We start from the raw sequence: 26718 nt of genomic DNA, 5'->3' as shown, positions 1-26718 counted from the left end.
GGGCTACATTCAAGAGCACTGCTCTGTGGTGGATCTAACTGGCTAACGTTTGCCTTTTACTTTCTCTGTCTTGTCCCACAGCCTTAAAATTCCATCTGTCCTACAGGGCCTCCGTGCTGTTCAGTTCTATTCACCCGCTGTTCACAGCATCTCCTGTAGAACGGGTGGAGTTTTAAGGCATGTACTTCATATTAATTCAGTAAGAAATTTGCTGTCTGAAACTTATAAATGACTTATCTTGCCCCCATTATGTCCTCCTTCACACACTACCATCTTTAGCCTCACACCACGCCTGTGTGGCAAGGCAGTGCTATTAGTCCCAGTATACAGAAAGGAAACTGAGGCACAGAGCAGCTAAGTGACTTACCCAAGGCCACAAAAACACTGTGATGGAGAAGAGAAACTTTGGCTAGTGCACTGATCACTAGACCTCTCGCCTTCCTTTTCTGGAGAGACAGGCAGCCATTTTGTGTTCAGTTCAATGCAAACAGAGAGGTATACATTGGTGTTCCTGTTCTCATGAAGACTTTACTTTTGTTCTTTGTTGTTCTCAGTTTAAAACTCCAGGTCCTTCTGACTGAAAGGATTCCTTTGCCTTTTGTCTATAGGAAAATGACATTTTTGTCCATTTCATATAACATTCACCCCCATGCACTCACATAACTGGGTAAATATGCACTCAATCAAACTAGGTTGTCTTGGAGAAAATTAGCGTAAAAAGTGAAAAATAGTCCCAGGTATTAACTTCTAGTGCGTCAAGGTGTCTGCTGAGTATTCGCAGCCCAATCAGTGGAAAGGCAAGAAGATTTAATTCCTTGAAAGCATATAGAGGTTTGTGCCTGTGAATGGAATGTTACAGAAATTTGTTGGGATGAAAACTTTGCCACTCATCAGTCAGTTTTAACAAGAACTAGAAATCTATAAAATGAGGACTTTATATTTGGAGTGTGTTTTGATGAATATCTAAGAAGTTAATCATGATTAGCCACTAAACTACAGTGCAGCCCAAAAGGGATTGGAGGTATGTAGCTGTCGATAATATTTAAAGATAAATATTACCCTGATTTTAGTACCATATGGTGCAAATTTAGCGTTTGCTTAGAGTCTGTGTCCTATGTCTCCAGGATATTTTTATTCCCTAATAGCACATCTTTCAAACGTACTTGAATCTGTCACATTTAGCCCTGGTCAGTAGGTTGGGAAGCAGTCTTCATGGTGCCTGTCCAACGAAATAGAGATACACATTGTGTTCCTGGTTACAAGTTTCGCCCTGGTTTTATGACCTTTTTTTGGCTCTATCTGGTTGAATACTCAGAAAGCGTCTAGCCCTCCAACTTTCTGTGCTTACCGATGGCTCTACGTGCTAAATTTAGAAGCACTATTTACTACAAATCCCATTTGTGTTTGTGTAGGTCTAGATATGGATGTGCATTTGTGTGAAAGGGTAGTGTACATCTAGGTTAGAAGACAATACAGAAATATAATAGTTTCCCCAAGACAAACCTCCCAGGGAAAATTGTACCATGAATACTCTCCCAACGCAGCATGTAAAATACGCACGGGGCTTTTTGGATACAAAGTGCACTTTCTGAAATAATTTGGGTATTAGGGAGATGAGGTGGATGCTTCTCATCTACTTTGCACCGACCCTTAGAACGATCTGATTAACTGGGTTTAAGGTTTCCGAATAGCCAAGTTCGCTGGGTTTTTAAAAATTTTCTAGTTACAGACTATGGCTACATCGATATTGGCAAGATTTTGCACAAATACTCTTTAACGCAAGAGTTTTTGCGTTAGAGTATTTAAGTAAGAGCGCATCTACACTGGCATGTGCCTTTGCACAAATGATGTGCTTTTGCGCAAGAGCATCCGTGCCAGTGTAGACGCTCTCTTGCGCAAGAAAGCTCCGATGGCCATTTTAAACATCGGGGTTTCTTGCGCAAGAAATTGATGTTGCCTGTCTACACTGGCCTCTTGAGCAAAAACAGTTGCGCAAGAGGGCTTATCCCTGAGCGGGAGCGTCAGAGTATTTTCGCAAGAAGCACTGATTTTATACATTAGAACGCCAGTGTTCTTGCGCAAATACTCGCGGCCAGTGTAGACAGGTGGCAAGATTTTGCGCAAAAGCGGCTGCTTTTGTGCAAAATCTTGCCAATGTAGACGTAGCCTAATAGTCTAGTAGCACCTTAAAGACTAACATGTAGATGGTATCATGAGCTTTCATGGGTATAACCCACTTTTTCAGATAACTGGAGTATTAAAAGTCCAGATCCGTGGGTAGCTTTTTGAAAGCCCTGAATTGTTCTCAGGCATGACTATTATCCCAGGACTGTTATCCCAGAAAATACATTTTCATTCTTTAGCTCCCTGACTGGGTAATGAAGTGGTTGCTGTTTGTGTAGCTGCAGAAGAGGGGAAATTCATTGGTTCATTAGCAAAGCAAATGATTTGCCTTTTGGCACTGGTTAACCTCTGGGGCCAAATTCCACTCTCCTTTACAGCGAGGTAGAGTTGAGAGAGTGACTCCAGATTTACAGTGGTACTAAGAGGAGCAAAGTTTGGCCCTTCGCCTCAGATGGGAAAGTAAATACAATATTCTTTCCTTCCATCTATCATGTAGATAGTTAGATGGCTAGATTAGATTACATGAGCCATGCCTGCAACTTCATATGGAAAGGGGCACTGGGAAGTGCTGATAAAATGCAGATTTGTTCCTGGGACTGAAAAGAAAAACAAAATATTTCCTCCGCAGGCCCATTCCCCTCACTGAAAGGGTTAGGGTTCAGTATCTGAGAGAGCTTTAAGAGCATCCGCTGAATATGTTACAGTGAGAAGCGCTGAAATGGGATTCCTTGTTTGAAGTTTTGCCCTGGTTTTCTGACATTTCTTTGGCTCTATCTGGTTGAATACTGAGAAAGCGTCTAGCCCTCCAACTTTCTGTGCTTACCGATGGCTGCGTGTGCTAAATTTAGGTTGTAACCCACAAGGGTTTGAATTTTTTCCCTGGACCTGTTTCTAGCCCCACTGCAATGAGCCTCCTCAGATATAATGGCCGTCGAATAGCGTGGTTGCCAAATGGAGAGTGGAGAGCTACAGCTTTCATTTAAGAACAAAATAATTCCAGCCGTCACGGTTGTGAGGCATGGCAGGGTTAGTCCCTGCATCCCCAGGGCTGGATTAAATCTGGGGGCCCAGGGTGATTAGATTTTGTGGGGCTGCCTAGGCTCCGGAGTGGGACCAGAAATGAGGGTTCAGGGTGTGGGAGGGGGCTAGGGGTTAAGGCAGGAGAATGGGTGAGGGAGGGGGTGAGGACAATGCGAGGTACTGGCTCTGGGATGGGGCTGGGATGAGGTGTTTGCAATGCAGGCTGGGGCTTATGGTAAGGGGCTGGGGTGTGGGGCGCTTACATGGGGCAGCTGCCCTTCAGTGGTGCAGGCTCTGGGGAGGAAAGAGGATAGGTCTCTCTGGGTGCTGTCCTGCGCTTGCCTGTAGGCAGTGACCCCACAGCCCCCATTGGTCACGATTCCTGGCCAATGAGAGCTTCAGGGGGTTGAGCCTAAGATAACAGCTCTGAGGGGTGTTGGGAGCCATGACGCTACATGGCTGCAGAGCCAGTAAGTCAACAAACCGGAGTGACCTATTGGCAGCTTTTTCAGAGTGTGTCGGCAGACCACTTGGAGTAACACCCCTCCATGGTAGGTGTGTGAATTTGTGCAGCAGCCTCTTTAAGGGATCGACACTGTGTAGAGAGCAACTATGGAAACGCCGGCTAGATTTCAAGACTGTTTTCTGAGAGAGTTTTGGATGTGTCTTTTTTTAAAAAGAGTAATTAGGAACAGGAGCGGCCCTAGACTAGCTGCTAGCAACTGGCACCCTAGGCGAACCAAGCAATCGGCATCCCCACCTCCAAACCCCTCAACAGAATTGCACCACCATTCGGCTCCCCATTGCACCCCATTTAACTTGGCACCCTAGGCAACCACCTAATTTGCCTATATGGATGGGCCACCCCTCTTTTGGAAGAATAGTGAGTAACATTCTCTCATCCTTGCAAGGTTTGTTCCTGTTACTGGCATTTTATACCTTTTCTGGGCTGCATAGTTCTATTTTTGTTTCATTTATAACTGTTGTCTAGAGGAAAGGGGTGAAATATTTTTGCACAAAGAACAACCACTCCTGTGTGTGTGTGTGTGTGTGTGTGTGTGTCTGATCTATCCCCATACACTCTAATTATCTATCCCTCTCTCTCTATTCCCATACATGCTACACTCTAATGATCTATCCCTCTCTCTCTATTCCCATACTATCTATCTATCTATCTATCTATCTATCTATCTATCTATCTATCTATCTATCTATCTATCTATCTATCTATCTATCTATCTATCTATCTATCTATCTACCCAGCCACCCACCCACCCAATTATTAATTATAGGTAGTTATTACAGGTAGGATAGGTGGCAATACCTAAAGTTAGGATTACCTAACATTTTCCCCTATTAGACCCTGTTTTGAGTTGTTTATAATTTTCCCGAACTTTAACCATTTGGGCTGACATTTCCCATCTCAGATATCAGCCTACGACTAAATTCTTCTGGAAAATTTCCACAAAAGCAGTTCAGCCACTTGAGAGAATGAGGTTGGGGAAAATACATTGTTTTTCCCATGTTGAAAATTTCTTACAACCATGGCATAGGGAAACTTAGCATCTCATGTCAGAGTGGGGTCTTGAAAATTAGCTGTGGGGTTGCCCTACTGACCGGGATGTGCCTCTTGCCATCCCTGTAAAAATCAGCCCAAATCTGGCCAAATTATAAAGTTCTGAAAAATTCAGTTCACACGTGCAAAGATTTGGGTTCTGCAGAAAGAAAAATACTATGTGATCATGTAATTAAAGGTTGGAGCACAGCATGTACACACAAAGGGGTCAAATTAAGGTTATGCAGGCAACCTTAATTGTGTCACCTCCTTGAATGTTTGACTTTTCAACCTCCTTGAGGTGTGTTTGAATGCGTTCTACAGATATTTATAGCTATCAGTAGCTGGATAATGGCTCAGCACTGTCCTGAGTTGGCGGGTATGTTGTTTATTTCACATCCCGTTGTCTGATTTGTATTAATGTCTCCTAAGACAAGTCCTTGGAATAAGGAGGAATAAGACAGGTAGGGATCAAGATGGCTTCTGAGAATACCTCCAGGGACAGAAGTCAAGGACGATGTGTCTTGTTTGCCCTTTACGGTCCCCTTTGCCTTCCACAGCACTGGGTGAAATTAGAGCTGTTGATAAATTAGTGTCACGGTATAAGACTCCTTCGGAAACATCCCCCAAGGTCATGCTAGAGATGATTTTCACTGCCCCATAGACACAGCGTGAGCCCCTCAAACCTAAATTGTACCACATACTTCCTCCATGGACTCGTAATGCTTCGCACACTTAACCCGTGTACAGATGTCTATGGCATGTAGAGTATTTCCGACCTCAAGGATTGAAAAAACTCACAAGACACGTCCCAAATGAGATTTTAAAAAATAATAAATATGGGTTCTTTTTATTTGTCTTTTAGTTTATGAGCCTTTAGGGCTCACGTTTTCTCGGTTTTCCACATAACTGGTCTGGAAATTTACTTGGTAAATCCAAAAATGCAAGCTGAGATGTTCATGTTAATCACGTGATTCCAGTAGCGAGGGGCTTACCAACGCCACCACAGATCGCAGGGTTTGTGATCAAATTGCAAGAGTCGGTAAAACTGATGTTGTGGGCACGGCTGAGGTGAGACGTACTCCAACAGGACACCAGACTGCGTGTGTAATGCTTCCTCATGCGTTTGGGAGCATTAGGTGCCCAGCATAGATACCCAGAAGTTAGATTCAAACATAAAACACTCTTTCTGGAAGGGAGTAATTGTTCGGCAACTTTATTTCTCAGACTCTAGCACTGAGGCACAGAAAACCTGGAATTGGAGAGCGGCAAATCAGGCTGCCAAGGAGAGGAAGGAGAATAATTCTGATCCATGTGAGACCTAAGTTTTCCAAAAGCTGATAGGTCTGGGCCCTGCATGTGAAGTAGAGTTTGTAACTGCTCAGGACACAGTGGCTCTGCTGTTTGGTATTTGCACAATGAATGGCCTCCAGATAGTCATCAGGATGGGATTACCACCCCACATCCATCCTCTGTTCCCTGCTAACAGCCTCTTGAAAGCCAGGTCTTGGTTCTCCGGGATTGCTGGGTGGTTTGAACCGGGCGCTGGGGTTGTGGAGTCCGGCGTTACCAGACTCTTCTCCTGGACTTGGATCCCACCTGTCACTGAGTTCTCTGAGGCCAGGGGACCCAGACCGAGGCGTGGGGTGCATGGAAGAGAAACAGAACCACCAGTTCTTCATGGGTGCATGTGACGGGGTGTTTGCCTCGCACTGGCCCTGTAAGGGTTGAAGCCAGTCTAGGGAGGCTGAGAGGCAGGCAGCCACAGGGGACACTGCAGCTAATGAAGGGCCGGCTGAAGCTGTATACATAAGGGTTCCCGGAGGGGAGGAAAACTCACGCTTGCTCCTTCCCTGGAGCAGAAAGGACCTGGCTGCCAAGGAAGCTACAGAGGGTACCTGAGACAGAGCAGGGCTGGGGAAAGGCAGGCAGAGCTGGGGAGCTCTGGTCTGACCCCACTACCAGGTGGCAGGGCCTGAGGCTACTTAGGGCTGCAGGGGGGCAGCCGAAGGCAGCAGGTCCACCCTGACCCCCCTTGCCAATGTTGAGTGGCCATGTCAGACTGGTTTTCCCCTGTGGCAGGGGCTAGATGAAGACTGGCAGTGGGTCACTGAGGCATGGTGGGTGTAAGAGTTAGGGGCCTCTGAGGGGGCGGACCCCAGGGTGTGAGGGCGCTGCGACAGGGCAGTCCCCCGAGGGGAGGGCCCTGCAGTCTGAGGGGGACATGGGTCCTCAGATGGCGGAGCCTTTAACAGAAAACTGGCTCACTGGAGGATGCAGGGACGGAGACCTGAAGGCTAACGGCTCCTCTCACCTGTTTCTAAGTTTGGCAGTTTTACCTGTGGCTGCTTCTAAGGAGGCTTATTTACACTGGACCATTCTTTGGAGTCTCTGCTGTGTAGTACAGGTTGAACCTCTCTAGTCCGGCACTCTCTGGTCCAGCAACCTCCGTGGTCCGGCATGATTTAGTTAGCCGGATGTCCACTTAGCATGGGTGTGGCCAAGTTTCCTGCAGTCCCATAAAGTTAGTCACCAGTCCTATCTCTCAGTGTTCTGTGCTGTTATTTAGCTCTAATTCACCCCTACATGTCTTCTAACAGCCTAGTACACAGTGGAAATGCTAGTAACGCGGCTACACAGTATTGGCCTCCTCTGGTTCGGCACCAGTCAGGTCCTGAGGGTGCCGGACTAGAGGGGTTAAACCGGCACCATTTCATGATGTTGGATTCTCATTGTATCTGTCGCTAAGGCTACACACATTTTGACAAGCGTGGAGATCAGGTGCCTGCAGAAGCTTCCTGCATTGGCGGCAGGTTTTCTGCTTGTTGCGTTGGAGCGGTTTAATGCAGTTTTCAGCGCGCGGCCTGAGAAGGCTCCCCTCTGAACGCTGTCTGTAGGCGGCGCAGAATGCTCCAGCCACTCTGCCCGGTGGATTTCCCTCAGGAAACCAAGTCCAGCTGAAAATGCTGCCAGATGTGTTAGCCGAGATGGCCTCCCTCTCCGAGCACAGCAGGCAGCAAACCCTCTGCCGATTAAAGACCTGTCAGCCCTTTGGAAGGACCCCCTGACTTCCCCAAAAACCCTTCCCCCCAGCCGCAGCAGAAGTGTTCCCAAGAGTCGGAAATGTCAGGGAGGGCTTGGTTTGTTTTCCTCCAGGGCCTGGAAGGGAAAGTGCGGAAAGGGGAGCTGAGGAAAGAATTGGAGAGCCGCGGATGTGTCTAGACTGGAGGTCGAAGTGCCGAAATCACAGAGGGAACCCTGTTTTATTTTTGCCCGTTTCCCGCCTGAGGGCCCAATCCTGAGAGGATCTGGCCCTGGAGCGGGGCTGGGCAGGAGTACAACACCCAGGCCCTCCGCATTGGTTGGAGCTGAGAGCCAATCACATTCTGGCCAGGTCGCCCGTGTGGGGGTGGAGACAGGGCATACCTGGGCCAATGGGAGGTAGTAACAGAGCCGGGTGGTCTGGGTCAGAGCTGAAGCCTGTCATTGGGGACTAAGGGAAACTTGGGACCGAAAGAGCAGCACTGTTACAACACCTCTCATTGGCCCAAACGCTTCTCCATCACTCACGCAGGGGCGGGTCTCTGTCCATGGTTGCCACCTTCCCATTGGCTCCTGATGCCCACAGCCAATCTGACGGCAGCCAGCCCCACTATATAAGATCAGTCAAAGTGTCTGTGAACAGCCTCCATCGGGATACCTTATGGGTTTGGGCCTCTCTCGCCTACCCTCCATCTCTCTGTGGGTCTTGTTCAGAATTTGAGCTTTGGGGGGCTGCCAGCAGACCTGCTCTTACGCTTTGAACGCACATAACGCATTAGGGTATCACCAAAAAGTGAACCCTGTGCCCAGTGTGAGAGGAACTTCCAAGATGCAACTATTTTTCTGGCAAAAAATGGGCTTTGTGCTGAGCATAAATATTCTGTATTTTTTTTTCTGGTTTTTCAACCACAACAATAACAACAAAAAACCCCAACCAGGTGATAATCTGTGCCACAAATCCTTAACAGTGGGGAGGTTTTTTGCAGGGGGGAAGAGTTGATTTAATTGAAAAGCAGGGATGCTTCTACAGCCAACTGAGGGAAAACGAAAACATTCCGCAAAATACCCACAAGCACTAGGAGCAGTGATGGAATGGGACAGGATGACAGGGTAACCGCCAGGCAGCCATTCCACTTTCCCGATCCACTGTGCCATGGAGCTACTTTGGCCAATAAAAACACAGCAACCTTTACGGGGCTCTGGTTTTCGTTTTCTCTAACCCAGCCGCGTCCCAAGAGGGGCAGGCATATGGTGAGGACAGCAGCTGTTTTCCCCGTTCGTGGGGAAGGATAATCTTGCGGCCCACCACAACACACCTTCTACAGACTGATTAGCATCAGTCCTCCGCTCTCTGGGCAGTAAGCCACGCTTTATGAACTGACAACCGGATTATATGCTTCATAGGCCGCAGAGCCCAGGCTGAAGTGGAGGGGAGCCAGGCCAGCCTGGAGAAGAAGGCATGAAAAAGAGACTCTGACCTCAGGCTATCTACAGAGCCATGTAAAATCTACCTGCATACTGCCTAGGAAAACCATGGAAAGGGCGGGTGGGAATTGCATTGGGTAGGGTTGGGAAGGAGAGAGCTTGTTTCATTCCCAACCAGTCTCACGTTGCCCAGCAAACCTCCCAACCGGCCCAAGTCTGAAAAGGAATTTAAAACACAGCAAGGACGGGAGGGGCTAAAACTGCAGCAAGGGAGGTTTAGGTCGGACATTCGTGTAGGTTGAGCTCTTGTGCTCGGAACCTGGAATTTGGTGCTTTTCGAGTGCCCGGGGCTATTTTCTGAAGTCAGCTCAGGAGAGACTAGACCTGTGATACCAACCCTCAGGGATTCGTTTACTGCGGTGCTCTAGACTCGTCCGTAAACAGGGGATGGGAAATCTTTAGTTTGTACACATGTATAATCCTCACGGCAAGATGACTGACCCAGGGTGGCTATTTTGTAGGAAAGGCCTCCCGGTTGCTTAGTGGCGTCGCTTGGTTAGTCCTGCAGTCGCGCTGGTTTAATATCATGTGCGGCAAAGAGCTGCAGGTGCTGAACTGAAGAGCCGCTCGAGCGTCACTGGTCTAGGCGCTTTGCAACAGCTGATGTTCGGTGCCACATGCAGTCGTTCTCCTGAGCAGAGTGAGCATGGGTAACCGTAAGCATGACCCTTACTGGGTACCGGTTAACCAGTCCCCGGGAGCAGCCCCCATCCGCAGCCCGCCGTGGGCGGAGGCCTGTTCCACCTCCGTGGGGATTGGGAGCCGGCTGCCCCACACAGGCAGGGCTGGGAGCAGACGCTGGCCCCTCCCACTCTGATCCAGAGCGGGGCAACAGATGGAGAGTCAGAGAGACATTGCAGAGACACTGGCATGTACCCCAATAAGTGTGTACCCCGGAAGGGAGTGTGACATGGCCCGAGTTGCTCAAGAGGCTTTCGGCCCCCAAACTGAGGCTGTGCGGGAACCCACACTCGGCCAGATGGGGAGGGGCCGGTGGGAGCAGCAGGGAAAGCCTCCAGGGGAGCGATTTTCCTGGGTTGCGAGGAGGGGGAGGAGGAAGCATGTGGAGCCTCTTCCAGATCCAGCCCACCCTGCAGTGGGAAGCTGGTGCGGGTCTTCCAACCTCACGAGGGGGTGTGGGGCTGGAGTGCAGCACAGACTCCTTGCTGCGGGGGAGACGGGAAGAGCCCCAAGCCTGCGTCCCGCTTGCCAGACAGTCGTGGACCCCAGCGTCCACAGCCCACTTTGAGAGGGAGTGACATCGACCGCCTTTGCAAAGCGCGTCGGGAGCGACCGATGCATTCATGACTATTTATGATTGCCTAGGTCTCTGTGCAGGAAGCACGTGAATTATAGTGCTTCCAGCCCCGCTTGCCTTGCCTCCCCGTGTTCATATCACCGAGGGATGAGCTGCAAGGGTCTGAGATCATGCCTGCAGAACGGTGACTCAGCACAATCCTCTGTGGGTCCAAGCTGAGTAATAGGAGAGGCAGGGTGGGGTCACGCACACGCCTGGAGTGTGGTCACTGGGCAATACAGGGGTCATAGTGGACCACAAGGTGAATGTGAGTCAGCAGTTGGATGCTGAGGCAAAAAAAGCCAACACGATTCTGGGCTGCATGAACAGGTGTGTTGTGAGCAAGACACGAGGAGTCCTTCTTCCGCTCTGCTCTGCGCTGGTCAGGCCTCAGTTGGGCTACGTCTACTCTGGCATGATTTTCCGGAAATGCTTTTAACGGAAAAGTTTTCCGTTAAAAGCATTTTCAGAAAAATCGCGTCTAGATTGGCAGGATGCTTTTCTGCAAAAGCACTTTGGCCACGGACACTTTTCCGCAAAATCTAGACGCGGTTTTCCGCAAAAAAGCCCCGATCACCATTTTCGCGATCGGGGCTTTTTTGCGGAAAACAGTACTGTGCTGTCTACACTGGCCCTTTTGCGCAAAAGTCTTTTGGAAAAAGACTTTTGCCCGAGCGGGAGCAGCATAGTATTCCGGAAAAGCACTGATGATTTTACATGAGATCGTCAGTGCTTTTCCGGAAATTCAAGCGGCCAGTGTAGACAGCTGGCAAGTTTTTCCGCAAAATCACATGATTTTGCGGAAAAACTTGCCAGTCTAGACACAGCCTTGGAGTATTATGTCCAGTTCTGGGCACTACATTTCCAGAATGATGTGGAGAAATTGGAGAGGGTCCAGAAAAGAGCAACAAGAATGATGAAAGGTCTAGAGAACATGACCTATGGAGGAAGGCTGAAAGAATTGGGTTTGTTTAGTTTGGAAAAGAGAAGATTGAGGGGGGACATGATAGCTGTTTTCACGTATCTAAAAGGGTGTCATGAGGAGGAGGGAGAAAACTTGTTCATGTTGGCCTCTGGGGATAGAACAAGAAGCAATGGGCTTAAACTGCAGCAAGGGAGGTTTAGGTTGGACATTAGGAAAAAGTTCCTAACTGTCAGGTTGGTCAAACACTGGAATAAATTGCCCAGGGAGGTTGTGGAATCCCCATCTCTGGAAATATTGACGAGTAGGTTAGATAAATGTCTATCAGGGATGGTCTAGACAGTATTTGGTCCTGCCATGAGAGCAGGGGACTGGACTTGATGACCTCTCGAGGTCCCTTCCAGTCCTGGTATTCTATGATTCTATGAATCCTTCAGCCGCTGGGCTGTTTCTGGATGGAATGAAGCCGTAACCCCCCTTGCTGGCATAGAGCCGGCACGAAACGCATCCATCTGCCCACTGTGCCTTCCAGCGAGACTCTCGAGGAGCAGAACGTATTGCCCGAGGACCACACTCCGGGCGTGTGCGTGACCCCAGCCCGTCTCTCCTATTACTCAGCTTGGACCCACAGAGGATTGTGCTGAGTCACCGTTCTGCAGGCATGATCTCAGACCCTTGCAGCTCATCCCTCGGTGATATGAACACGGGGGGCAAGCGGGGCTGGATGGCGGCCAGGAGAGAAACCCCCACACGCCAGGCTTGTTTGTAGCCCATGAAAATGGTGAGCAATCCGTGAGCAGAAAAACACCATGTGTGAGTAATAGCCAAAATAATGTCAAAGGTCAAGGCCATTATTATTTCAGGTCATTCCACCGTCAGCTTGCCAGATAGTTCAGGGCTGGGAGGCGGGGAAACTGACACAATCCAGATCACTAGCACAGACCTGCTCCCTGCCAAGCCCCGGGCCGGCAAAGCCTAATTGGAGTTAAATGCTGGACATGTCTGGATTTAATATACCCTTCTGCGCAATGACTTCATCCGTTCAAGCAATGGCAATCTGCCTGCTTTCTTGTGGCGACCTTGCTTGAAAGGCCTGTGATGTCACAAGGCCGGCCCCGTTTTCGGATCGGATAGGGATCCGTTCCAAGGTGGTTACGGTGTGGGCCTGAGGGTGGGAGTCAGGGGACCTGGAGGACAATTGTTCGTCTTCATAGACTGCTTCCTGGGAGTTCAGTGCTCGTGACACGTGCCGGAGCATTGGGATCTCTAGGGCTGCAAGCTGGCCTGTCCCGGGAAGTTCCCACCAGAAATTCCCACCAGGCCACCCAGCAGAAGTTCCCACCAGGCATCCAGGGGCATGGTCTCAGGGTGAGGGGGGGCTTGTCTCCATAGTCCAGTGTCTTCTTGGCTTCTCTGCTGAGACTGCCAGCAGGGGCAGTGGAAAGTCTAGTGGTAGAGACGGTGGCAGCAGGACCAATGGTAGAATCTTAGGGCTGGAAGAGACCTCAGATGTCATCAAGTCCAGCCCCAAAGCCAACCCCAACTCAATCAACCCAGCCAGGGCTTTGTCCAGCTAGGATTTGAACACCTCTAGGGATGGAGATTCCACCCCCTCCCTAGGGAATCCATCCCAATGCTTTACCACCCTCCTAGGGAAATAGTTTTTCCTAATATCCAACCTACACCTCCCCCACTGCAGCACCAATTAGGTGCTAGGAAATAGAGCCCTTCCTACTTAAGCCTGGATCCGAGCAGGAGGTTTTGCTTGCAAACAGCATCCCCACAGCTCAGCAGGTAGGTTCTCGCCTTTGTACATTGTGTACCCACACCAGATGCCTTCTGGCTACTTGTGGCTTTAGCGTCCCAGCCTTTCAGAGCAGGGACAGTCTCTGTATCTACACAGTGCCGAGCACAACCGGTCTCTGGGTGATGCCATTTAACACACACTTCCCTTGGAGAAGGCACGTCAGTAAGAGCGTGTGTAGAAATGACGGGCTGGCTGGGGCGGGGGGGGACTTTTCTGAATCCTGACCCTATCCCTCCTCGGGATGGATTTTCAAAGCTTCCAAATGAGTTATCCGCCCTGTGAATGAGGTTTGTGCCATGCTGGCTGTTGGTGCTGCGCTGGCTGCAGGGGAAAAAAAACCCTCCTGTAGAAAATATGGATTAAAAACATGTTTGTTCTTGTGTAAATGGTCCAGGGGAATTTTGGACATTTTTTGATGAAGGAATAGGAAAAGATCTGCTTTTCACACGCACAAACAGAAGAAAGTGGATGCTTCCCGCAAAGATTTTAGTCAAAAACACAAATTCCAGTCAAAAGAATTCTCACACGATCCCTCCCCTGATGCCCATTCCCAGCCTCTGGAAAACTGAGGCCAGAGACACCCTCCCCGCCCAGCCTTGCTAACAGCCATTTCAACCAGCTCTGGACGTATGCTTTGAAAATCCCACCCTTGACAGCCCCGGATCTCGCTGAAATCCAAGCAGCTTTCACGCTGAATCGTGGCCTGACAGACTCTCCCATCTCCACGGACAGAGGATTCCAGCTGCTGATCCCATGGGGGGAATGTGCCCCTAGATGACTAGCATAAGGCCCACACATCACTCAAGTCCCATGTAAGCCCGTAGGCAGAAAGTTATATGAGCCTGTGGGGGCGGGTCTCTCCCCCAAGCCCCGCCTGCTGACCCTTCACATCCACCCCCCCCCCCATCTTCCGGTCCTGCCTGCTACGCCAGAGTACAAGCCTGCACCCAGACTCCTTCCTGCCTCCAAACTCCCTTTCCGTGCTGCACCCCAATGCCCCACCCTGGCCCAGCACCTGCCCCCAGCACCCAAACCCCCTCCCACTGCCCTAGGCAGGTGGACTCCGAGCAGTCTGGGCACCACCAATATTTCTGCAACCCTGTCACTGCCGTCTATGCCTGCTTTCCTCTCCTTATTCAGAGGGTGAAGGGGGACATCAGTGATAAGTCACCCCCCTGTAGCTGGGGGATCCAATGCCCCCAGCCCGTTATGTACCTGAACTGTCTCTCATTTCTGGGAACATCCATCTCTTGGCCTGTTCCTGCTTATTTCAAAGAGCTCCAAGACTGGCCCCTTTCCCCGTGCATGATCCGTGACTTCACAGTACAGTGACTGGGGATACTTTTTATCCTTGGATCTGGACTTTTAATACTCCGGTCATCTGAAGAAGTGGGCTGTGCCCACGAAAGCTCATGACACCATCCACGTGTGTTAGTCTGACGCTTTTGAGGAACCCCTGTCCCTGCTCCCATGTTAGCCTTTTTTACACCCATTGGCATCTGCGCTCAGATTTTTAGGCCAATCAGCTGCCTTGTTGTTCCCGCCATGGGGGGGTCCCGACACCCACCCAACCATGAAAAGCCCCTTCCCCATACCTGGCTCGCAGCACCCTCTGCTGGCCGATCTGAGCATAGCTACTGGGAGTCACAGACCAGAGCGACGCAAGAGCCTAGCCCAGTTGGTCTACAACTACATTGCGATCTTCTTCCGGAAAAAGATACGCAAATTGCAAACTATTTTCTGCTTTTTTTTTTTTTTTTTTTTTTTGGAAGAGGCTTTTCTGACATTTGGCCCATCTACAAGGAGCCAAATGTGAGGAAAAACCTCCTCTTTTGGAAGAGTCCTTATTCGTCATAAAATGAGGAATACAGGGCTTCCGAAAGAACGCGTCCGCTTTTTTGGAAACTGTTCTGAAAAAGCAGACGTGTTCTCTTGATGTGACAGTTTTTCCGGGGTACCTCCGGTATCCTGGAAAAACTCTGTAGTGTAGACATAGCCTTAGACAGAGATGACAACTTCACTGTTCTGCCAGGATGAATCGATTTCCAGAGAGGGGTACGACGTCACGTGCCTCCATCTGGTTGCAGATACTGCAGGGCACAGGACAAACTGCAAAAAAAAAAAAAAAAAAAATTCATCCCGCAATTATTCGACGAGGGAAAAGCTGCCTGCGTTGGCCACAAATTGTGTTCGGCCCTGCATGTTTGGGACAGAGCTGGGAGAGTGAGTGAGAAGTACAGTCACCGCTTATGATTCTGATTAAGGCCTGAATCTGCAAGCACTTACAGATGTGGGTGTGTTTGAGCCACATGTTTGAAAGTGTTTGCAAAACGGGGGCCTCACGCAGTGCTCCTGTGAACTCAAACAGTGCGGGGAAGAAAATCCATCTCTAGCCGCTGCCTCCTTTCTCCGTGATGTGGTGAGCCCAGGACAATGGGGGTGTGTCTAGACTACACCTCTCTGGTGACAGAGAGATGTAGATTAGGCACGTCGAAATTGCTAATGAAGCAGGGATTTAAATATCTCGTGCTTCATTAGCATAAACAGGGCCGCCGCTTTTTTTAGACACAGAGCTTTTTCAGGGAAAAAAAAAAACCCAGCAGTCTAGACGGGGATCTGTCGAAAAATAAACCCTTTTTTGACTGATCCCGTATTCCTCAAAAAATGAGGTTTACAGGATCAGTCAAAAAAGGGTTTATTTTTCGACAGATCCCTGTCTAGACTGCCGTTTTTTCGAAAAAGCTCCGTGTCAAAAAAAAAGCGGTGGCCATCTTTATGCTAATGAAGCGTGGGATATTTAAATCTCTGCTTCATTAGCAATTTCGACGTGCCTAATCTACATCTCTCTGTCGACAGAGGTGTAGTCTAGACACAGCCTGAGAGTTCAGATCCTCACAGATACATGACCTAGTTTCGGAAACCCTCTCGATCCATGTATCCTCATACCACATGCTTCGGGGGTAGGCAAGCGTGATTCTCCTCATTGTACAGGCGGGGGAAACTGAGGCACGGAGCAAGTCAGAGAATGTCCTGCGCTCGCTCAGCAGAGACAGGACCTCTCTGTTGTTTCCCCAGCGCTAAGTGCCCCGTGGGCCATTCTGCCCCTCAGACTCCAAATTTTCACGGGAATGACTGGACCAGCCTCTGCGTGAGGTGGCTGTCTGCTCACACTGGCCTACTGACCTCCTTTCCGGTCCTATACGTCTGTGGTCCTGTGGTGCTGATTTTCCAGGTTTGGCAGCGCGAATGTTAGGCACAAGAGAGGTGCGGCTCTGGGACCCCCGTGGGGGAGAGAAGACCCCACACGGGCAAATCCCAGAGCTGGATGGAAACGATAGAACAAAATAATCCAGCGAGCTCAGACTGCATGAGCCGGGCGTGTGCACGATGAGCCTCCTTTGTACAAGTGCTTAGAACCCCTCTCCTCCCGTTACACGGCACGATTTTCAGGTTATCAGAATGACCATCCTGGGTCAGACCAAAGATCCATCTAGCCCAGTGTCCTGTCTGCCAACTGTGGCCAATGCCAGCTGCCCCAAGGAGTGAACACAACAGGGAATCATCACGTGATCCCTCCCCTGTCACCCATTTTCAGCCTCTGACAAACCGAGGCGAGGGACACCATCCCTACTCATCCTGGCTAATAGTCACTGATGGACCTATCCTCTGTGAATTTATCTAGCTCTGTTTTCGAACCCTGTTAAAGTCCTGGCCTTCATAACATCCTGTGGCAAGGAGTTCCACAGGTTATCCCCGCCCCTCCTGGTGATGGATCTTCCCCCTTCCACTGCTGATCAGCCAGGGGAGGGAATGACACCCCAGCCTGGCCATGCCACTGAACCACTGATCAGAGTTGGGGAAAGAGGCACAGCTGTGCTGAGCTACAGGCAGAACATCTGTGACTCAGTGTCCCCGGTGAAAGCCTTGAGTGAGGGGAGAATTATACCCGTAGCCCACTTGCTCAGGCCAGGCCTGGGACACCGCCCGGGGATGTCATGCCAGACGATGGCCCGGTGCATTGATGTGGAGGCTCTGAGGGTGGAATTGCTCTTCATCCTTGCTGGTGGTTAACCTGATGGGTGAATTCCTGGACATCACTGCGGCGTCATCTGGGCCTGCCAGTAATATCCACACTCATCACCTTACCCAGTCCCCCGCCCCGTGAAACTCTTTGGTCCCGTTTGCCTGGCCAGGACGGCTCCTGCTGATTGTTCTCTTCAAAGCGAGCGCGCGAGGACTCCCTCCGAGCCAGGCCGGCCACTTAAAAGAGAGTCCGCGTGGGCGGAAAGAGGCCAGGGTCATAGATCGCTCCCCCGGAAGAGGCAATGCGGCAGAGGAGGCCTACGGCTATAGAGTTCCCTTGTTCTTATCTCTCGCTGTACGTGGTCTAAGCGCCACTCCACGGGACACTAGGTGCGTGGGTTACATCGGCTCTCAGCTTGCCCACGTGAAAGTAGCTGGCGCAGAGGCCGTGGCAGGGGCCATCTCTGATTTTGCAAAGGCCCATGATCTGTTGGAGATCCAAGAGGATCTCACTGAAAAAAACAAAAAAACAAAACGAGGAAGCAAAAAGAATAAACACAAGGTGCTTTTGCAGCCTGCACGGTTTACACAGGGGTAGGGGGATGCTTTGATTAAAGGAGGGACAAGGAGTTTGGGATCTTGCTCCTACTTTTTCTATTAATCACTGAATTAAGCTGATCCAGGGAGCCCAATTTAAGTGTGTGCGTTGAGTGTTTCTGTGGGTGTAACTGGACTCCGTTCCTCCCGCGGCGGCAGGCTGTCTGACGCAGACCTGTCCCGAGTTAGTCAAAGGGGTTGGGTTTACACCGTCCACATCACTTCTGAACTACCGAGGTCGGGGTGAGATCATGTCCAGGACCGGAGCGAGCGTCCCCTTCTGCCATCACAGAGCACGTGATGGGCGGCTGTTTCGTGGGGACGTAGGCTTCCGTTTGCTTATTCCCTTGTGTGAGAGCCGGTTCCCTCTCACAAGCTGAGTACAGGCTGTCCTGGGTAGCTGTGCTGTGGAAGGCCCCTAGAGCTTTGGGAAGCAGTGTTGATGGCCAACTATATAAGACATGTTTCCCTGAACATGAAGTTAGTTTTGCAACATGATGTGGGGCCTCAATTCCCATTGGATACTGAGGGTACTAGGGTTGGTTGGACATTTTTGATGAAAATTTTTTGGGACGGGGGTGTTGATTACAACACATGTTCGCAGAAAGCATCTGCTTTCCTTGCAAAGTTTTCTTTTTCTTTTTCTTGGGAAACCAGCCTTTGGGTTGAACATTGAAAAAATGTTCAGTTTGCAGCAGATTTGGGCCAATTTTTTTTTTGGTTGCCCAAAACCATTTGGGGCATCAGAGGGAAACATTTAGATTTTTCAAGGAAAATGTGGATAAAAAATATATTTTCATTCTTCGCAACATTTTCCACTCCAAAAATATTATCTGTCCTGCTTTACTGAGCACACCTGCAGGGTAAAACGCTCCTTGCATCATGCAGTGGTAGAGACATGCCATACTAATAGAAGCAGCATCCATGGCCGGTGTTCCTTGTAAGCTGAGCACTTGGGTGGTCTCCCAGGAGAGATTCAAATATCATCCAGACAATTAGCAGAGCACCCACAGCTGGCAGCATGTGTGCCTACTGGTGGTGCACATCCGCACATGGCTCAGTGCACACAACAAAATTTATTCCACGCAGATGGAAAAATGAGAGGGAACATTGTCCACGGCTGAGTGGAAATCAGAAGGCCTACCCTCTTTACTGAGGATTTCTTTCCAAAAGCACAGGGATGTGAATCGTGGTGTCCTGGCTACATTCAACTCCTTCAGCCTTGCCAAAATTCCCCTGTACATGTTGATTTAGATACAGACATTTTCTACTTGGCTGTTCCACTTGCTTTCAACAGTCATGTGATGTCATTGGGTTTGAGAAGGAATCCACTGATGTATCTTGTCAAACCAATCCACATGCAACTTCCAGAGTAATAAAACAGCTGCTGGAAAACCAATAAACAGAATACCTAGCTTAGTGAACAAAATATGTCATTGCGGATTCCCATACTTCACTCTGTCTGTTGCCGAAGATCCATGCTAGAATAACTTTTTCATGTCTTGCAAGACACTTGTATAAATTTGCAACTTGCCTTGACATTGAAACAAACTTATCAGCTTGTTTTAATTCATGCATTGTGGCTCCGACAAGCACTTAACTCCTGGGCACTTGGTTTCCTGAATGTTTGTTTTTCCACTTCTTTCCTTTGGGGCGCAATCTTCGTTTTCTTTCTCTTGCTGTCTAGATTGGCAGTGTGGTGGGGTTTCAAATGGGACTCAGGAAACATGGGGTCTCCTTGTGACTCATTTGTATGGTTTTGGGCTAATCATGTAGCCATTCCTTCCCCATCTGTAAATTCAGGATAATACTTGAGCCAGCTTCTAGAAAGTGCTTTGAAACCTTCACGTTATAAAGGCTGTACATGCAAAGCGTTACTGTAGTTTGGATAGACTCCTTAGAGACTCCAGGCCTGCCTTCCACCCCCCATGCTGGCGTAGAAATATCTTAAGTGACTGGTAAGTCAGTTCAGTCGACTAGCTTTCAGAAGTTTGCCAGGGGTGGCCGAAGTTCGGAAACAGTGGTTAGGAGAGGACCAGCCAAAATGTTCACAAAGCAGTCCCGGATCTCTTTGTTTGATCTCCCGCATGGAACACTTCAGCAGTCCAAGATGCCGGTTAGTATCAAGTGACCAGGTCAGCTGACTCCGTCATCTGAGAGTCAGTGGCATTATGGCAGAGTTTCCCAATTTTATTTGGCCATGGAACCCTTTTAAACTCGAAAGAATGTTGTGGAACCCCTACTAACAGTCTTGTATATGGAGCTGAGAAAGTAGACCACAAATAAGGAAGGATAATAATAAACAAATGCTAAACAAGGTCATGAGATCAACATTGAGTTTAACTGCACATAGATTAATCGATCATAGTCAATTTATATTTGTCACGGTTAAATTTTTAAATACAAGAAGTCACGCAACTATAGTGAAGTAAAGTATTCATGAGAACATTGCCTGCACACTCCCGTACAACCAACTGGTTTGACAGTTGAAGCTTTGATGTTGTCCGATGTGACGCTAGTATATTCGTATTCAGTCACCCGCATGATCCACACTCCCTGAGAGTGAGGGCGGGCATTTAGGGTGGTATATAACAGGTGCTCCACTGACTGACTGGGTGCACAGCACTGGGTAGTGACATTGATGGACCATCAGCCTGTCTGGCTGTATTCCCTGAAATAACAGCCGTGAGTGGGACCTAAAGCAGCAAATATGCACGGGAGAGATGCTTCATTTCAGGTCCAAACTCGATACATCCATACAAATGGGATATCCTAGTCAGTACATCATAACCTCTCCAATGACGCTTTACATGAGCCATCTTGCACACTGTATCTCTCATTCTGTCCTATTCACATCACAAGCATATTTTCATAAAGCGTAGCGAATGCCCCATTGTAGTAATAAATACATTGACAGGGTGTGCCCGAAAGAGTTTACTGTGGGCTTCAGCTGGAATTCAGTCAGATGCATGCAGAATCCAGAATTCGATCATGATTTGGTCTCTTACATATTTTCTAAGCTGTTTTTTTTTTAAACTGGTAAGATGAGACCATTTAAAAGCTCCGTAAAATATTATTAAGTGCTACTTCCCACTGACATTTTTAATTATGGGGAAGAAGAAGATTTCATCTCCTCCAAATCCCTCTCCTCTAATAGAGTTTTATTTTAAGAATCCCGCAGAGGGAGATAACCCGGGTTGTTTTATTTAAAAGAACGCCAAATGCTTTCTCTCCCGGTGGATTCCGAAGCTCATTGACACAGCCGCTTTCTTTTTAATAATGTAGCCACATTTCTATAAAACTATTTTATAAAGTGGTTCCGAGCCCAATGCAGAAAAGCTGGTCTGTGTGTTTCACAGGGCGGCAGGGGACCAGCCGTTTCAGGCAAGAGTTTATTTCGTTCTGTGTTAGCAGGTCTCGGATTTCACAATTACAGGAACTCATTCCCCGTACGACAGGCTGTGTTATGAATTGAGTGAGGGGTGAGGGGTAAGGGGCAGAGACAGCCGATCTTGCTGGGTTCAGAAAGGGGCATCTCTGTGGTATTTCTTCATGGCCTGAGTCGGGCTGGCTGGAAGACAAGAATTCCATTTCAGGAAAGATGTCCAGGTTTTGAAACTGGAGTTTGTTCTGCACTCGAAGGAAACCGAGACCTTTAGAAATGTTTTCGCAAAAATATCAGACGCAGCCTTGCCCCAGAGTGGCCTGGGGCTTGGGGCCATTGCTGAGGAGGTGAGAGAGACAGGTTCAAATTCCTGAATCCTCCATCTCAGGGGGGTGCCCTGGCTAGCAGACTGTTTGCTAATCTGGAGCAGGCCTCTGCCTTGCTCTCGAAGAAGAACTTTCATCCTGGAGCCAAGACTCCTTCCCAATGCAAAGGGAGTGCGAGCTGGTCTGTTGCCACAAAGTTTCAGCCAGGGGTGACGGGTGAGGAGGGACAGGGGGGCATTGGCCATGTGACCCCCCGCCCAGCACAGGAAAGGGCTGGAACAGCCCCCCTTTAAGAACATAAGAACGGCCATATTAGGTCAGACCAAAGGTCCATCTAGCCCAGTAGCCTGTCTGCCGACAGTGGCCAGCACCAGGTGCCCCAGAGAGGGTGGGCCGAAGACAATGACCAAGTGATTTGTCTCCTGCCATCCTTCTCCAGCCTCTGACAAACAGAGGCCAGGGACACCATTTTATCCCCTGGCTAATAGCCTTTTATGGACCTAACCTCCATGAAATTATCTAGCGTCTCTTTAAACTCTATTATAGTCCTAGCCTTCACCGCCTCCTCTGGCAAGGAGTTCCACAGGTTGACTACACGCTGTGTGAAGAAGAACTTTCGTTTATTAGTTTTAAACCTGCTCCCCATTAATTTCATTTGGTGTCCTTTGCCTCAGTCTCCGCCTATCCCCGTCCTTGCTCCGCCCCCTCCCCACCTTTGCTCCACCATCTTCCCCCTCATTCCCCAACTGATTAGCAGGGCTATGGCACCAGCGCCATCAGCAGGGGGGCTGGGACCCCCCGGACTTCCCCCCACTCAACGGCAGCAGCAAGAGAAGTGGAGCAACATGGCCCCAGCTCGCTCTGCTCCCCCTGCCATGTCGCTCTGCTTCCCGCCAGGGAGTGTGGGGGCGGTCCCTTCCCTCCCCTGAACAAAGCAGCCGGTGGAGCAGAGCAAGCTGGGGCAGCTCGCTGTGCTTTCCCCATGCTGCCGGGCCCTGTGGGGACCAGTCCCCCGCTCACTAGCCTCTCTTCTGGCAGCTGGCCTGCCCCTTCCTGCTCCCGCCCATGGCAAAAAAGAGGCATCAATTAGTTGGACAAGATCTATCAATCTGTGACCACTGCCAGCAATGCTGGTGTCATTTAGAATAATCAATCTGTTCATAAATCACCTCAGCCAACAGGCCATCTAGAATGGATAATGTATCATATATCACATCCGCTGACATGATCTACAGCATCCAGTGCCAGCCAGGGCCCTCTGCCATGTGTGTGGGCCAAACCGGACAGTCTCTGTGACAAAGGATAAAGGAACACAAATTAGACATCAGAAATGGGAACATATAGAAATCTGTAGGGGAGCATTTTAGGCTGGTCACTCAATCATTGATCTAAACATAGCCATCCTTTTGCAAAGGAATTTTACCACCCAATTAGAGAGGGACAGCTGAACTGGAGTTTATTTACAACTTCGATGCTAGCGACTTTGGCTTGAATAGACATTAACTGGTCAGCGCACTACAAAGCCAATTTCCCCTGCCTTTAACATCCACATTTTCACATCAAAAGCTATGAATGGGATACATCCAGCCCACTTAATTAGCTTCATTACCACGGGTCCTACAATTGACAGATAACGGCTTTTGCGGTTAAATATCTCTTGGATTCTGTTATTTCCACCCCAACTCATCTGATGAAGTGGGTCTTAGGTATTTGCTAGTCTCTTAGGTGCCACAGGACTTTTCGTTGTTCATATAGATCTAAATTATTAATCGTATGTATCAAAGCGTTATAATATTACAAGGTTCTCAGTGCTTGTGGAATCTCCATCACTGGAGATATTTAACAGCAGGTTAGACAGACACCTGTCAGGGATGATCTAGATGGTGCTTGGTCCTGCCGTGAGGGCAGAGGACTGGACTTGATGACCTCTCGAGGTCCCTTCCAGATCCAACTTGGCTGGATATTCCTGGTCCTAGGACTGAGCCCTGGGGTAAGTCATCGGATACCTCCCTCTGCTCTGAAGCAGCCCCGTGCCTTACAAAGATTCTATGATTAATCCTGCCTGGTCCTTCTAAGGCAGGAAGCATTATAGTCCCTGCGGGACACAAACAGGAATACAGGCCTCATTCAGTTCACTCATGTTAGTCCTCTTCTCCGATCCGTGTCCTTTGATTGTCACATGGGGGAGACTAGAGTGCTGTAGCATGCATCCGGTGCTGATTCTTTAAGGCAACGTGCATGGCCAGTAAGGCACATCAGGCCAGGTCCTTGTGGCAAATTTCAAATCACATTCCCATTGTGAGCAGGGCCGGATTAAGGCCTTCGTAAGCTCTAAACACTCTTAGGGTTGCCAGGTGTCTGGTTTTCGCCTGGGGGTCGGGTATTTGTGTCGTCTGTCCGGTAAAAAAAAAACAACAGAAAATACCGGACATATAAAATATCTGGCATCTTCTGTTTTTCTCAGACCGAAGTCCGCAGAGACATTTTTCCCCTGCTGTGTCTGGCAAGGGTGGGGTGAGTGGGGAGCAAAGCAATTTAAAGACACAGCAGCCTTTTTTTTTTTTTTTTTTTTTTTTTTTTTGCTCAATCAGTATTTCCCCCCGCCATGTTCGGGATTTTTTGTGAAAGCATCTGGCAACCCTAGACATTCTCATAACAGTCGGCCTTTAAACTGAATTATGTATAAATATATAAGGGAGAAACGCCCTATCGCCTACAATGTAACTGGGTGTTGTTTGTTGAGTCGAGTTGGCAAATTATTCAGTTTGATTTAGCAGTTTTCTTATTTTCAGATCAATTATGAATTTTTTTAAGGCCCTAAACTTTTTCCCTAGGCCAGCGGTGGGTAATAATCTTTAAAAGGGGGCCACTTCACAAATGTCTGAAGTTGTCCCCGGGCTGCTCCAGAAGGGGTGGGAGCCAGCAGACTTCTCCTGCTCCCCCACCCACAGATCCTGATTGGCCTGGGGGCAGAGGAGTGCGTGAAGTCTTTGCCTCCTGCCCTCCCAGTGCCTAGAGAATCGCCAGCTGATTTAAAACAGCTGGTGGTTCCCACTGATGCTACGCTCCCCTGGCGGGGGAAGGAGACTTTGTGTGCTCCCCCCATCTCCAGCTGTTGATTGGTCTGGGGGCGGGGGAGTGGCAGGGCAGCCGCGGGTTGGATCTGGCCCATGGAGGCTCCTTTGCCCACCCCTGCCGTAGGCACTAGGAAATTCACAGGGGTGTTTCCTGGCCCAGCTGGTAGGGCAGCGAGTGAACTGGGTCTTCAGCAATCAGCTGGCAGAAAGCCAGCCCAGAGCATCATGGATGAGTATTACCTCTGTGCCTGAAGGAGCTGCCTGCTTTGTGTGTGTCTGTTCTTGTGCGTCAAAGTCCTACCATAACGGCATGTGAGCGGGCAACTTTCCAGAGAGCGTGTTATGTTTGTATCCAACGTCTCTGCGCTTCTGCTGTGAACAGAACCGTTCTGGTGTCTTGCACGCTGGTTTGGTACCCGTGTAAATCCACTTGCTTCAGTGGAGTCCTTCCTCGTGCCCCCCGCGTCCGTGAGAACCTCGCAATCTCCTCGTGGAATGGTGAACTCACATGTTCTTCGGAGGAATAAATATCGGCCAAGACTCTCTCCCGTCTGAATTCCGCCTGAAGCCTCTTTCTTTCTATGCCAGCACGCAGTTGTGTTGTCTTACACTTGCTAATTGTCCCATTAAACTCCCTTTTCCCGCAGGTCTGTGCAGACCTCCGGGCTCTCCTGATCTCTGTTTCTGATCAGTTATCGCTGCTCTTGTTGGCTCTGTTCTATCTGTAAAATTGATCCCTGTGGAATTTCATTCCCGCCCTGTTTGTTAATGAACTTGGCTGGATAGTCCCGATCCTAGGGGTGGGCCCTGGGGGAGGCCATTGGATACCTCCCTCTGTCCGGAGGCAGCCCTGTGCCTTACAAAAGAAGGGTTTGGTTTCATGCTCGCTGCGCGTTGAACAGAACAAAACTGGCCAATAACAATAGGCACCTTGAAGAGTTCGGGATCCCTGCAGCATTATCCCTCCTCATCCCTGGGATCTGGCCCTCTGGCCCTCTGGCCTGCAGCTGGCTGGAGACTGGAGGCCCAGGATATAACCACGCAGGGCGAGGGGATTCCTGCATGGAGCCAAATGCCTAGCAAGAATGGCTTACTGGTCCAATGCAGCATTGCTGTTCCAGATGCGTGCGTCCCATTGCCTCCTCACCTTCCTCTGTGCCACTCTTACTCGGGAGGGGGACATCATCCGCTGCTGGGCCAGATTAAAAAAAATCTGGGGGCAGGGACGTGAGCTGGGGGCTGCTCTTGAAACCTTCGATTCCCTGCCCACAATGGGTTGGGGTCTCTGGGCGGCTTTTACCACTGCCCAGCTTCTGGGCTGGCAGAGGGCGGGGTCACAAGGAAGAGGCGGGGCAAGGGGCGGGGCTAGGGGAAGGGCTCCTTCATGGGTTTTGCATTTTGAAAAAAGCGGTCACCCTAGCATGTGAGTGACCTAGCACTGGGGTGCAGCCGTGGCCACACACGTGACTCTCTAAGTAGCAACAGCCTAGTGAAACGTGCTGATCCTCCCGGATTGCACTGACTTGCTGTTCGAGCCGTGGGCTTGATTTTTGTCAACTAAATTAAAATAATAGAGCTTGCCTATCTCCTAGAACTGGAAGGGACCTTGAAGGTCATCAAGTCCAGTCCCCTGCCTTTACAGCAGGACCAAGTACCATCCCTGACAAACTTTTTTGCCCCAAATCCCTAAACAGCCTCCACAAGGATTGAACTCACAATCCTGGGTTTAGCAGGCCAATGCTCAAACTACTGAGCTATCCCTCCCCCTGGTTAGATTTTAGCCATTTTGAATTTTTTTATTATTATTTTTAAATACAGTTAAAGGAACGACTCCAAGGCAAATTAATTTTAAACTGGAAAAGCAAAATATTTTGTTTCAAAAATGTCGAAATGAAGCATTTGGTTTTTCTGCGTTTTTCCCCCACCGGAAACAATTCAGCCAAACTGACAAGACTTTGTGGGAGGTCTTTGCTTCACAAATCTGCATTTTTTCATCGAAAACGGTTGGCTAAAAAATGTTACCCAACTTCTCGTTTGACAACTTCTCCTCAGATCTGG

At 49.3% G+C, this 26718-nt stretch overlaps 1 long non-coding RNA gene across 1 annotated transcript in view; it reads left to right on the top strand.

Annotated features, from left to right (window-relative positions):
* LOC112544969 (uncharacterized) overlaps positions 1-26718 on the top strand; it is a 54079-nt gene that overhangs the window by 1746 nt on the left and 25615 nt on the right. The gene's annotated exons all lie outside the window — the stretch shown is intronic.

Source organism: Pelodiscus sinensis, chromosome 8 (assembly GCF_049634645.1).
Source record: "Pelodiscus sinensis isolate JC-2024 chromosome 8, ASM4963464v1, whole genome shotgun sequence".
NCBI classification, from domain to species: domain Eukaryota; kingdom Metazoa; phylum Chordata; order Testudines; family Trionychidae; genus Pelodiscus; species Pelodiscus sinensis.
This window is presented reverse-complemented; position numbering and strand designations above follow the sequence as displayed.